The sequence below is a fragment of the Ambystoma mexicanum genome, chromosome 8, assembly GCF_040938575.1.
Source record: "Ambystoma mexicanum isolate Mex_15411 chromosome 8, UKY_AmexF1_1, whole genome shotgun sequence".
Taxonomy (NCBI): domain Eukaryota; kingdom Metazoa; phylum Chordata; class Amphibia; order Caudata; family Ambystomatidae; genus Ambystoma; species Ambystoma mexicanum.
This window is the reverse complement of record NC_090929.1, coordinates 170776670-170789552: the sequence shown is the minus strand read 5'-3', so window position 1 is coordinate 170789552 and position 12883 is coordinate 170776670. Positions and strand designations below refer to the sequence as shown.

The window sequence follows — 12883 nt, the reverse complement described above, 5'->3', positions numbered from 1 at the left end:
TTCCTTAAATTCTTCCCCCAGCACTGTGGCAGCTCTATGTGCGTCAGATGCTCTCCTAATTGGGGAGAGCGGTGTGTGTATTCTCCTCCCCGTCACAATTTCGTGGGGGCTTAAATGGTGGTCCTTGCATGGTTGCGTTCTGAGTTGGAACAGTGCTAGGGGCAGACAGTAGACCCAATTTTTCTTCAAGGTGTTGCACAATTTTGATAATTTGCTCTTGAGTAGGCCGTTGATCCTCTCCATGACCCCATTGGCCATTGGATGATAAATGGAACACAGTTTATGCTTCACCCCCAAGAGTGATGTCACTTCCTTGAAGAGATCGTTCACAAAGTGCGTGCCATTATCCGAACGTATCGCATCACAAATTCCCCACCGTGAAAACACCTCTCGCACAAGGAATTTTGCCGCGCACTTTGCATCTGGGTGGGGGCATGGACCCGCTTCCACCCACCTTCAAAATGGACATACCACCACAATCAAATACTTTGCTCCGTTACATCTCTCTCCCATGTCAGCGTAATCTATGCGTAGTCCTTTGAATGGGCCGGCTGGGCGTGGCAACGTGCCACACAGTGTCCTCAATGTCATCCCTGAATTATAAGTTTGGCATGTTGTGCATTCTATTACAAATTTCGACAAATACTCTTGCAAGTTGGGGACGAACCAATGTTCTTGGATGTCTGAGGCAATGCGCTGTTTTGCAACATGGGCTGGGAAGTGTAATTGTTGGAATGCTACTTCTAGTAACTCCACTGGCATCACTACCTTTCCTGTTGTTTCATGTCTCCAAATGAGATCTGTGGCCTATTGTTTGCACCCCCGTTTGTTCCACAGCTCTTGCTCCTCTGGAGGTGCTCTTCTCTGGAGCTCTATTAGCTGTGCTATCGGCGTGTTACTATAAGCTTCTTCTAGTTGTTCTGCAGGGGCTCATTTTACAATACATTCGGGAGTTGGTGTTGTATCAAAGTGCGAGGCCTCCTTCGCTGCCGCGTTCCCCAATGAGATTGCATCTGTGTTATTGGTATGGGCTTGGCATTTCACCACTGCCACTACCAATGGTTTTGCTAGTGCATCTATCAATTTGTTCAATAATGTGGCATGTACTGGGGACCCATCTGCTCTTCTGAACCCTCTTCTATGCCAGCGGGATAGACCTGAATGGACTGTGGTGGTTGCATATGCTGAGTCTGAATATATAGTTACTGTACATCCTTTAGCTGTGTGCAATGGTTCAATTAATGCAGTTAGTTCAGCTGCCTGTGCGGAGTAATGGGACGGGAGGCGCTTTTGGACAATTGTTTCATAACTGTCTTCCTCCATGCGTACTACTGCCATCCCTACATGTTTTTCCCCTGTCTCTTGGTTTATTGATGCTGACCCATCTAGGAAATATATTTCTCCTTCTTTTAGGGCGTTTTCACTTGCTTTGGGGATATCATCGCCCTCCCCCTCATAGGTGGTGCAATCTTGTTCCTGCATGTCTTCCGTTGTACACGGTTCTGTAATAAATTTTGCTGGGTTTACTGTTTTACATCTGACCACATGCACATTGGGGCTTGAAATTATTATTTGGTATGCAGTTGCTCTCTGTGTTGTTAATGTTGATTTTGACCGTTCAAGGATTGCAAATGATGAGTGTTCCGCGTATAATGTTACTGAACACCCCATCACAATTGTGGCACTCTTTTCAATGGCGAAGGCCGCTGCAGCGAGGGCCTGTTTGCACGCGAAGTGCCCTTGCATTACTGCGTCTAGTGTTCCGCTGTAGTAAGCTAAAGGTTTGTGGCCTAATGATGTTTTTTGTGTCAGGACTGCTGTCATTAGTGTTCCATTGCAGTGGGAGAACAAGAAAAATTCCCTCTCATAATCTGGGTTCGCGAGGACTGAGGCGTCTGAAATAAGGTCTTTTAGTCTGAAGTACTGAGTCATCATGTCATGTGTCCATTTTATTGGGGCTCTGCTCTTCTGTGCTTCTTTTAGTGCGTGTAGCAATGGTCGTGTGTATGCTGCGTAATCAAGGATCCATGCTCGACAATAGTTACATATGCCGAGGAATTTGTGCATGTCCTTTACTGTTTTTGGTATGATAATGTGTCGTATGGCAGCTGCCCTGTCTCGGAGTATTCTTTTTCCGTCTTTTGATATTAGCTGCCCGAGGTATACAACTTCTGCAAGGCACTATTGCAGTTTTCCTTTATCCACCTTGTATCCCTTGGTAGCCAATACATTTAATAGTGTTATTGAGTCTTCCCTGCATTCTTCTTCTGTTTTGCTGCAGACAAGTAGATTGTCTACATATTGTATAATACATCTATGTTGCCGATATCTTCCCGTAACACTCTGTTGAAAATGCTTGGGCTCTCGCAATACCCCTGTGGGAGTCTGCGGTGTTCGTATCTGTTGTTTCCTAGCGTGAATGCTGTAAGGTACTGTGATCCTGGGTCAAGCGGAACAGAGAAAAAGGCGTTCTTTAAATCTATTACAGTGAAACATGTAGCTTCCTTGGGTATGCTGCACAGTATTGATGCCGGGTTAGGCACTAGCGGGAACTCTTTTTGAATGACGTAATTTAGTGGACGGAGATCTTGGATCATCCTCCACGCCCCTCCTTTTGCTTTTTTGGTCGTGAAGCTAGCCGTGTTACACAAAGTTTGATGGCACTATGATACCTTGGCTCATAAGTGCATTTATTGTTTCTCTAATCCCTTCCTCTGCTTCTCTGGATGTACTGTTTCACCCTGGGTGGTATGGCGCCTGGTTTGAGTTTTAACTTTCTTGGAGTCACCTTGTGTAATAATCCTACATCATGTGGGCCTGTAGTCCAAATTTCTGGTGCCACCTTGGTCATGTCTTCCTCAAATATTGTTAGTGGGGCGCTAACGCTGGCCATAAGTGGGTTATGTACCTCTCTGTACTGAATCATTATATCACATGGTATGCTTATCTCCATTATTATCTCTCCATCTTCCTCATTGTCAGTGAACAATTCTTCATCAGTTATGTCTTTTAGCGTTATGTTGGGGTCTATGCATAGCCCAGTCCTCCATTTGCATCCCTGCATTTCCAAACCTATGACCACAATACATTTGCTTGATACCTGGACTGCCTCGATGTCTATGGACATTATCGTGCCTGGCACGACATCTGTTGTTGTAATTGGGCGGAATCTAAAGTCTGATGGTGTTCTCCACTCTTTTCGCGTTATTTCAGGTACTACGCGGGCTAGCACCTTGATCCCATAGATAAACATCTCTATGTCAATGGGTATCCTTCGCACTACAACTTCATTCATGGTTGTGCTTATCATCAGCATTGCAGTATTGGGCATACCCCTGGGGGTTGAACATACTATTCCCCGCTCTGTAAAGGATATGGTCATGTTCAATTTGCTTAGCAAGTCCCTTCCCAGCAAGTCGATTGGCGCGTCGTTGTGGTACAGTAAGGGTGCGCGCACTGTTTTTCCCCCCACCGTTATATCAAGATCTTTTGTGTAAGGAACTTTTAAAATAGCCCCAGAGAACCCCTGCGTTTCCAAATTCCTGCCTGAGAGCGGAAACCGCCCTTCCATAAGACATGATTTTTCTGCCCCTGAGTCTACCATAAAGGTAAACTGCTTGTTTCCCATCTCTGCCCCCACTAGTGGTTCCTCTTCTGCACATAGGGTGATGGATAGGACTGGACACGCAAGTGCTCCCTGTGGGCTGTCCTAATTGTTATATCTCTGTTGTCCTGGTGATGAGAAGACATTATCTCCCACTACTGTCACACCACGGAATGGTGCCGGTGCGCCATTTGCAGCTGTTGCGAAGGGGTTATTACTTGCGTTCCCTATAGTGTTTTGTCTTGCCATGGGCTGTGGTGCATTGTGTTGCTGTTGTGGGCCTGGTTGTCTTTGTTGTACTTGGTGTTCATTATAGCACTGATCCTGTTGCCTTCCCCCTCCCATTGGTAATCCATAAGGGCTGCCTGGGTGCGGGCAGCCCCACCCATGTTCATTGTCCATGGGTGGCGGCCCCTGAAAATACCCTGAAGGTCGCATTCTACAATCCCTTGAATAATGCCCCCATCTTCCACAGTTACAGCATGACCCCTGCTATCCTCCTCTCATTCCTTGCCCACCAAATCCTCTGTTTCCCATTCCTCCGAACCCCCCTCTCTAGCCACGGTACCCACCTCTTCCTCGTGCCGGCCTGTCTTGCCACTGTGGCCCTCGGTGTTGCTCCTCTCTGTTCCACTGTCCTTGGTCTCCTCCTGCCCACAGCGCCGCTATTCCAGCCGGTCTGTTTCCCGCGCCTTCCTCTCCCTCGTTCTCTCTGTCTGCGGTTACACTGGCATTTATAGCGGCGACCTTCACTAACTTGTTCTGCACCAGCTTTGCCTCGTCTGCCAACCTTTTTTGTGCAATCTCCTTTTCTTTCTCTTTGATCCTCCTACAGTGATGCACAATTATGCTCTGAATCTCAGGCCAACCCTTGGCTTCTATCCCAGCTATTTTGTCCAAGGCCTTCTGCACCTCTTTCAGCAGCCCTTTCTTGATGATAAAATAGAACAAGGCGGTGGATTGGTTCCACGCCGTGCCAGTTTCGCTTCTCCACAAATCTTGCACCCGCAGAATAAATTGCGCAGGATCCTCGTTCTCCTCCATCGTACATTGCATCTCTGAATGTAAATCTGGAATATCTGGAAATGCGTGCCGCAATGCGTCCCATACTTGTGCTCGAACATTGTTGAATGGTGATCCATCGTGGCGGTCACAGCTCATCGTTACCCCTGGCAACCCTGCCTTTTTCCACACTGCGTCTGCCTGGTCACCAACTGCGGATACTAACAAGCTCTTTACATCACCTATCGCTAGTGGCACTCCTGCTGTGTTCTTCTCAAAAGCATGTATCCATTTCCCCGCCCCTCCTGCAAGTGGGGGGAGGAGCTTCAACAAATTGTTTTTGTCCATTTGGGCCCACGGAATATAGTGTGGCCTACCTGCTCCCTTATGTATCAGCGGCATCTGCAACTTCTGTTTCTTTCCCATTTTACTTGCCGTCCCTTTCTTTGTCTTACTTACCAGTGTCTTACTCACCAGCATATTCCCTGCTCGCTGCCTTAACCTACCCTGCCATTGTGGGGGTGACTGTGGATCGAGATCATCAAAGTGAAATGGTAGCTGTAGCCCTGCAGCTGCTGCCCCTTCTTCATACTCGTCTAGATCACTCCACACCTCTTCTACTTCCGCTTCTTGCTCATCATTTTCTTCATGCCCTCCCCTTTGCTGACCTTCTGGGGTGTTTGGGCGTATAATTCTCACCGGTTTGTCGTTCAAATGGAACAAGAACTGTCCCGACTGCCACTCTTTTTCTTGCCCTTGCGGTGTGCGTGTCCTTTGGGACGATATGGACTGTGCTGAATCTGAAGCTGCTGGTGCACTATCTCCTATTGTTCCAATTGGGGGTGTGAGATCTGCTATTGACAACGGGGGTACTTCCCCCTCCCCTTGGCAACATTTGACCTTTGTCACATAGTGTTATTTCCATTTGTGCGTGGGCTAGCTGGCGGTCCAAATCTCTGGTTAGTTGTGCTATATTTACAGGGGGCACGCTTGTTGGGCCATACAGGCCCCCTGTGTCGTATGGTGGGGGTGCTGTAGCTATTGCTCCGTTCGAGGGTTTGGGGCACGCTGGTATGTACAGAGGCTCACTGTATCCTACTGCTGGCCACGTCATTGAGGGGTATATTTTGGTGGTGTCATTCTCAATAATTGTTGCGCACTCGCCTTTTGAGGTTCCACTAGTCTCTTCTAAAGTTCTTTGTTTTTCTGCTGTTTTTTCTGTACTTACCTCGACCGTGGGGGTAATTTCCTCGAACATTCGCCATAAATCCAATACTTCCCGTCTGTTCTGCAGCTATTTCCCCTTATATCTTGCTAGTAAATGCGTGGACACTAGATCTAACACCCTTTTATCAAATGACCCTCCCTCTGGCCAGATTGGTGTAACACTGTCCCCTTTAATCTCAGTTATCTACTGGTTGTGGTATTTTTGTATCTTATCGCTATATAGTGGGAGGTGCTGGCAGATATGAGCTAATGGTCTTATTCCCCCCATGGCAATGCTTCTTCCCTTACTGGTCAGTACCCGTACACCTGAGTCTCTCTCTCTCTCCAGCCCCTCGATCAGGTGTATAGATCATCAATATATCAAAGTGTTCACAAATATTTGGCAGTTATTGTATTTCACATTCGATGTTGCCTTGGTACTTATTGCAATTTGCTGTTACAATTTACTTGTGCGCGTGCGATCCTTGATCAACAAGTCATTTACAATATTGTGGTATATTCAACAAAACATATACACAAAAATGAACTGAGAACATATAACATGTAACATGCACATGCAATGCTTTCGCACTTTTATTCCCTGTTTGCTCCCATCACCTGCCCCTGTTATCCTCCCCCGTTCTCTCTATTATTCTCATTCACGCCCCGCCTCTTACTCCCTCTTACTTTGTCCCAAGATTTTTTGTCTACACAGAAAAAGAAAGTTCTAAATAACTACTCCGAGTCTACTTCATATATGAGACTCCTACTATTTTCTCTTATCTTCACTTATTTACCTGCACTGGTCGGGACAATCCTACGCGGCGCCGAATTCTACCCCTGTCTGGGCTAGGATACCTCTTGTCTTCTTCGTCTCACTTTTTCACAAAAATCTAATGGCCATATAAAGGATAGATCAGAAAAGCCTCAGTTACCACTCGCACAGCCCCTACTCTTGGCTCTACCCACTAACACCCGTTCCTTTATACTTCCCCCTTACCTTCCCTTGAGGACTCTCGAAACTGGCACTCACGTGTTCAGACAGGTACTCCGAGGGTCACCGTACACGGCCGGACCCCAGTCAGGTCCGCACCCCAACCAAGCCGTGGCCCACCTCAGCGAGCAGCTTTTTCAGTGGGGGGAGGGTATTCGTCAACCGGGAACCCTTGACCCTTTCTTGTAGTGCGCACAGGCTGGTCGGCCGCAGAGGCGATGGTTTTGCTGGGGGGCGTCCCGGATCTCGCTGCACGGTGCGGGCCTCGAGGCACCTCTCCAAATCACGTCGCAGGGGGTCACCAAATGTTTGTGCCCTCCCCGTCTTCCACGTGCAAGAGAATAAAACAATCACACCCCTGACGGGGAATAAGGCAAAGAGAGCAGGCTGCGAGAGTTCAAGGCAAGGTTTATCTTGTGAATTCAAAAGATCTCTGAGAGCGCTCTGGTACAATCATCAGTACCATACATTTTATAGGTTTTGTGACACGTCTAAAATAGGATACTACGTTGGACCCGGATTGGTCAGACGACGTGGTGCCTTGGGTGTGGGCAGGATCTCTTCCTCCTGGTTGGTTACTTGGTTGGTGGGAGGATGGACGTCGGACATCTGCACTCCGAACGGGTGAAGGTCAGGTTGCTGTGAAGCCGGGTGATCACTATCTAAGCTAACATAATACATTGCATGCACTAAATAACAATTTGTACAAAGGTTTCAAAACAGTTTATCATGTCTCTATAAATGTCACAATATATCTATATTATCTACATTATCAATAACACTCGGGTCATCCATGGCTCAGGTTAGGGGTCTTGACCACCATAACACACTGATTGAATTGTGGGTCTGTGCTTACAAGAAACTCAGGTTTTTGACATTTGTTAGTAGTAGGCAACAATATACTGCAGCAGGGGTCTAGTGTTAGTTGGGTATCTGCTGGGTGGGCATCACGGTGCGGGCAGCGGTCTGGCACATGAAAGGAATACCTTGCAGGGACACAGGGTCAGAATGGCAGTAAGTTTCCCCTGGCGAGGGTGAGGGGCAAGGGCACGATTGTGGAGACATACGAGCTATGTGCTTAGCTCATGCTGATTCACATGCAGGACAGTGATCTCAGAGGAAGACTGATGTGTCACATTTATTAGGTGTTGCAAGTACCTCCGGCTCCAGCGTGAGAATGGGATCGCGGAGCTTTCCTTGTCAGAGTGGGAACGAGGGTGGGGGCCATGTGCCTGTGCGCCTTATGTGCCCTTGTGGCTGGCTGCTGAAAGTGAAGGGAGGCGAGCCCTAGTGTACTATCGCAGTGAGGCCTGGTTACCAAGATGGAGTCGAGAGGGGGCACAAAAGATGGATGCCCTGTGTCCTGCTCAGTGGTCCCATCTATGCAAACGTCAACCAAAGTTAACATTACATAAGGGCAAGGGGCGAACCCACTACTGGAGGCACGTGGTCCAAGTTTTGTACTGAGAAGTATAGGATGCGAGGGGCCTGAGGGCCCCTTGCTCCCATACACTTTGTGGAAAAAGGGCAAAATTAGAGGGGGTCCCAAAATAATTGAAAGGCTCATACATTTGGTGCTGTTTCAGGAATCTGCAGAAAAGTTTGCAAAATGATTTCAGACCCAGATTTGAATGCCTTTGCAAAGAGTGGTGGGATTTTGTGAAGAGGGGGCAAAATTAGAGGGGGTGTTTCAACATTTTTAGACGGCTTAGAAAGAACTCTGTTGCCATTTTACGAATATGCACAAAAGGTTTTAGAAAGATTATAGACCCAGCCTTTAATTTTTTGGCAACGTCTGAATGGATTTTGTCAAATGGGAGCTGAGTTATATGACTATTTTATGTACGTTCATTTTGACACTTTTCAAAAAATAAAACATGGATGGATTTGCAGGAAAGTTGTGCAAGGAGCATTGCCAAGGACCTATTGGCATGGTTTTGCAAATGTGTCCATGTTTTACTTTTTTTAAAGTGCTATACTGTTGGTACAAAAAATAGTGATATACTTTTAATGACTGAGGTTTAGTCGGTGGCCATGGGCAGTGGCCAGACTGTCCAAGTTATGGCCTCTGGCCATGGGCAGTGGCCATGACTCTGATAATCTGGCTCCTGGCCATGATCATCTTGGACTGGCAATGGGGTTAGAGTGGGCATGGCATCCAGGGACTGGCTATGTGGTGAAGGTTTTCAAAATAAGGATAGGTTTCATTGGGAAAATAAATTCTGCCCATGGCTACAATTCTGTCTGTGGCTACAGCCCGAAGTGCTGCACAGGATTGCATCAACAGATCGCTGTGACTATCTCTGCGTACACTCTGGGACAATGTTAATCAGCAGAAAATTACCAAGTACGCCAAACCATGTGCCCACTTGGTCAGCAGGCCACCCCTTGACATTTTTAACCACCCTTATTTGCGACTATAGTGGGACAAGATATTGGGATTGGATGCTGGGCACATTTCCACAACCTCGTAGCAATGACTGGCCCAAAATCTACATGGCTTGAGAAAGACCCTAGAGAGTTGAATCACGTGTCGGCTGACTTCTAACAATAAATATAGCATCAAGAATGGTTTTGAAGACTGCTATTGAATAACCCAGCACTGAGGTGAACAGGGCTCACTCTCTTATTCAAAACCTAACACTTGAAGAAGGAAGGGTACCTTCACAAAAGAACCCCATCACCAGCAGGGTAATCTGTTTAAAGTACTAGGTGAAGCACAGGGATCTACCCATTCCACTGCCCTGCAATTACTTGATAATCATGTACTCTAATTTGGTTACTGAGGCATACAACGTGGCCGAACCATAGGATTTAATGAGAAGAAATATTCTGCTCGCGGCTACAGCCTGAAGTGCTGTACTGAATTAAACAAACCTTCGCGAGGAGCATCAGTAAGGACCTGAAAGCATGGTTTTGCAAATCTCTTTTGTGTTTTATTTTTCCAGTGTCCAGATGTAATTACAAAAAATAGTGGTATAAGTTGGGTGCATGGACAATCGGCCTGCCCCAACGCAAGGACAAATGCATACATTGAGTTACTTATTGAGGCATGAAGCATGGCCAAAGCTCTAGGCTGAAATGGGGAAAAAGAATTCTGCTTGCGGCTGCAGCCCGGACTGCTGACGGGGTTACAGCAAACCTGCACGAGGAGCATCAGCAAGGACCTGAAAGGATGCTTTTGGAAATCTGTCCTTTGTTTTATTTTTTTGAAAGTGTTGAAACGTAAGTACAAAAATAGTGATATAACCTTTCTGCCATGGGCAGAGCCACAAAAAATAGTGATACAAGTTTGGTGCATGGACAATGGGCTTGGCCCTCGGCAAGGACGAATGCCTACTCTGATTTACTTATTGGGGCATGCAGCATGGCCGAAGCTGTAGGTTTAAATGGGAATAAAAGTCTGCTTGAAGCTGCAGGCTGCAGGGGATTGCAGCAAAGTTGCTCGAGGAGCATCAGCAAGGACCTGAAAGGATGTTTTTGGAAATCTGTCCTGTGGTTTACTGTTGTGAAATTGTCGAAACATAAGTACAGAAAATAGTTATATAACTTTTCTGCAGTGGGCAGAGGCCTTTGCCTTCGGCAAGGACAAATGTCTACTCTGATTTGCCTATTGGGGTATGCGGAATGGCCGAAGCCCATGCCCCATGGATTGTGGAGGCTGGCCATGCAAGCCATGAGCACTGGCAATTGGTTACATCATGAGGGAATAGTGGACAGTGAACTAGGATACTGGGTAGGTGGGATAACAGGGGTGATTTGGTGGGTCTGGGGTTATGGTTGAGCCTCATGCCCTAGGCAATTGAATAATAACTTTTGTCCTCAGCATGCACTGCTGATAACGATACACATAAGCATGCGTTACAAAAAAGATGTCTGTTCAAGGAGATTTATCGTTCTTTTATACATGTTAAAAGAGGATTTATGAATAACTTATGTACAGTGATGTAACATTATGAAACATTTTCACTTATAAAAACCTATTCAATTGACAGAAAGAACTTTGTTTAAGGGACGTTACGGTTAAGATGTACTCCACCCTTGGGACTCCTCTGCCCCAGCAGTTAGCTAGTGGCCTCCCACCTTGGCATCCTTTGCCACTTCCCTTCTGGGCTATCATGAGCACTTGTCCCTCCATACTGCCTCTTTTATTTATGCACTTCTCTCACTGCACAATGCAAACGTGCATTTTTAAGGGGAACTATGTTCAATAGTGTGGTATAAGTATAGAAAATGCAGATTCAAAAGATTTGTAGAACATTGTTAAGTGCAGTTGGTGGGTGGAAGTTTAATATGTTGATAGGCTATATCTAGAGTTGTTTAAGTGATTGGTGGATATATGCCGGTCTGATAGCACAGCGAGTAGAGCGCTCTGTTTGACATCTGAGCAGAGCCTGCTGACGCCAGTACGAATCCCACACAAAAAGGGTGTTCACGTGTGTAAAGAAATGTTTAAACTTGTAAGTACAACTTATAGTATTTCCATGTTGCCTTAAATGGTGATTTAATCACACATTTTGCAAATCTATGATACCTGTATATATGCTATAAAGTTGACCGTTTTACCATTAAGAGTCACAATAATGCAAAAAGTCAAGGAAAAGAAAAAAGAGAGTAGAAAAAGTGTTAAAAAAATACTTTTTAATTTTTAGAAAAGCAAAAATTGTCTTGAAATCATGAAATAAACATGCCGGCTTAGTATCAACGCCGGTGATTCAACTAAGTTAACAAAAACTGAATCAAGCAGCTTGCAAAAACGGAACAATGTTAGTAAAAAAATATCAATGTGTGTTACAACATGTTAACGTTGGCAACCAACAGCAGAGAAATTATTGTTATGAAAAAACACAGACAATGCGTGCAAAGCACCAATTCCAAAATGCAAAGTACAGCTCAATTGACTGGCTGTCCCTGGCTAGTGCATGTGCAATGTATAGTTGAATCATCATCATGTGCAATTTAATAAAAGAAATATAAATTTGAATTTTTTGTAAACATCAATAAGTCCTTTTCGAAGAATCCTAATTAAAGGATACCAGTTTGAGGCTGATGTAGAAGAGCCTTAACAAAGGAAATGTACATTTGAACTTTTTGTGAACATCAATACGTCCTTTCAAAGAATCCTAGTCAGGAGATACCGGTTTGAGGCTGATGTTGAAGAGCCTACGCCCTACACTTCCCTGCGTCAGTTGAAGCGTGGTAGGCCAACCGCTATTGTTCTAATAGTACAAAAAGGTACCCTAGCAGGGGTTTGGCACAATGGGCGTTTCGGTGGAATTAGAAGGGTGTACCACCTTCATCAGGTAAAAGATTTCTCTGTTCAGCCCCTAGAGGAAATATAACAAATGGATATTTTGAGGGATATACAGGTATAGTTTCCTGTAGTGCTATAAATTATTTAAATTCAGTGAAACTAGGTTATCAAGGCCAGAGAGGGTGAACGAAGGGAGGACCCAAAGAATGTATAGACCCATCATCCAGTGTGGGCAGGGACAAGGTCTAGCAAGAAAGAGGACGGCAGGGCCAAACTCAGCCTTTCATCCTTCCGAGGTCGATAAATGAGCACCACACACTGTGGGTAATAATAAGCAGCGCTCTGATACCTGAGGGTTTGTAGCGCTATATAAATGCTGAATTATTATTATTATTATTATTATTATTATTATTATTATTATTATTATTATTATTATATGTGTAAGTGCTTTAAAGCAGGCAATGAGGGAGTGTTACAAACATAACAGTAAAAAGAGTAGAAGGGCTGTTTTGTGTGATGGCGTGTAGGTGGAATCTGGGTTTTCTAATAAGGCATGGGCTAGACAGGGGAATGCGAAGACTGTGGATAATTATAAAGGGCAATTGATTATGGTGTTTATTGTATACTAGAGAGAAGAATTTCAAACAGAACATTGATTTTGTGTTTTTTTTCTTTTTCTCTAGTGGACAACTGCTCATTATTTCCAATAGCATAGTAGAACATGCTAATGGGGATGTTGGAGAATCTTATTGAATCTAACTACTTTACTGAAAAATGTAAAGTAGATGGAGTGTATAAGCTTATTTTTTAGTTCTATTTTTTA

General features: G+C 45.2%; 1 protein-coding gene across 1 annotated transcript in view; it reads left to right on the top strand.

Annotated features, from left to right (window-relative positions):
* LOC138471753 (uncharacterized) overlaps nt 1-12883 on the top strand; it is a 136185-nt gene that overhangs the window by 27713 nt on the left and 95589 nt on the right. The gene's annotated exons all lie outside the window — the stretch shown is intronic.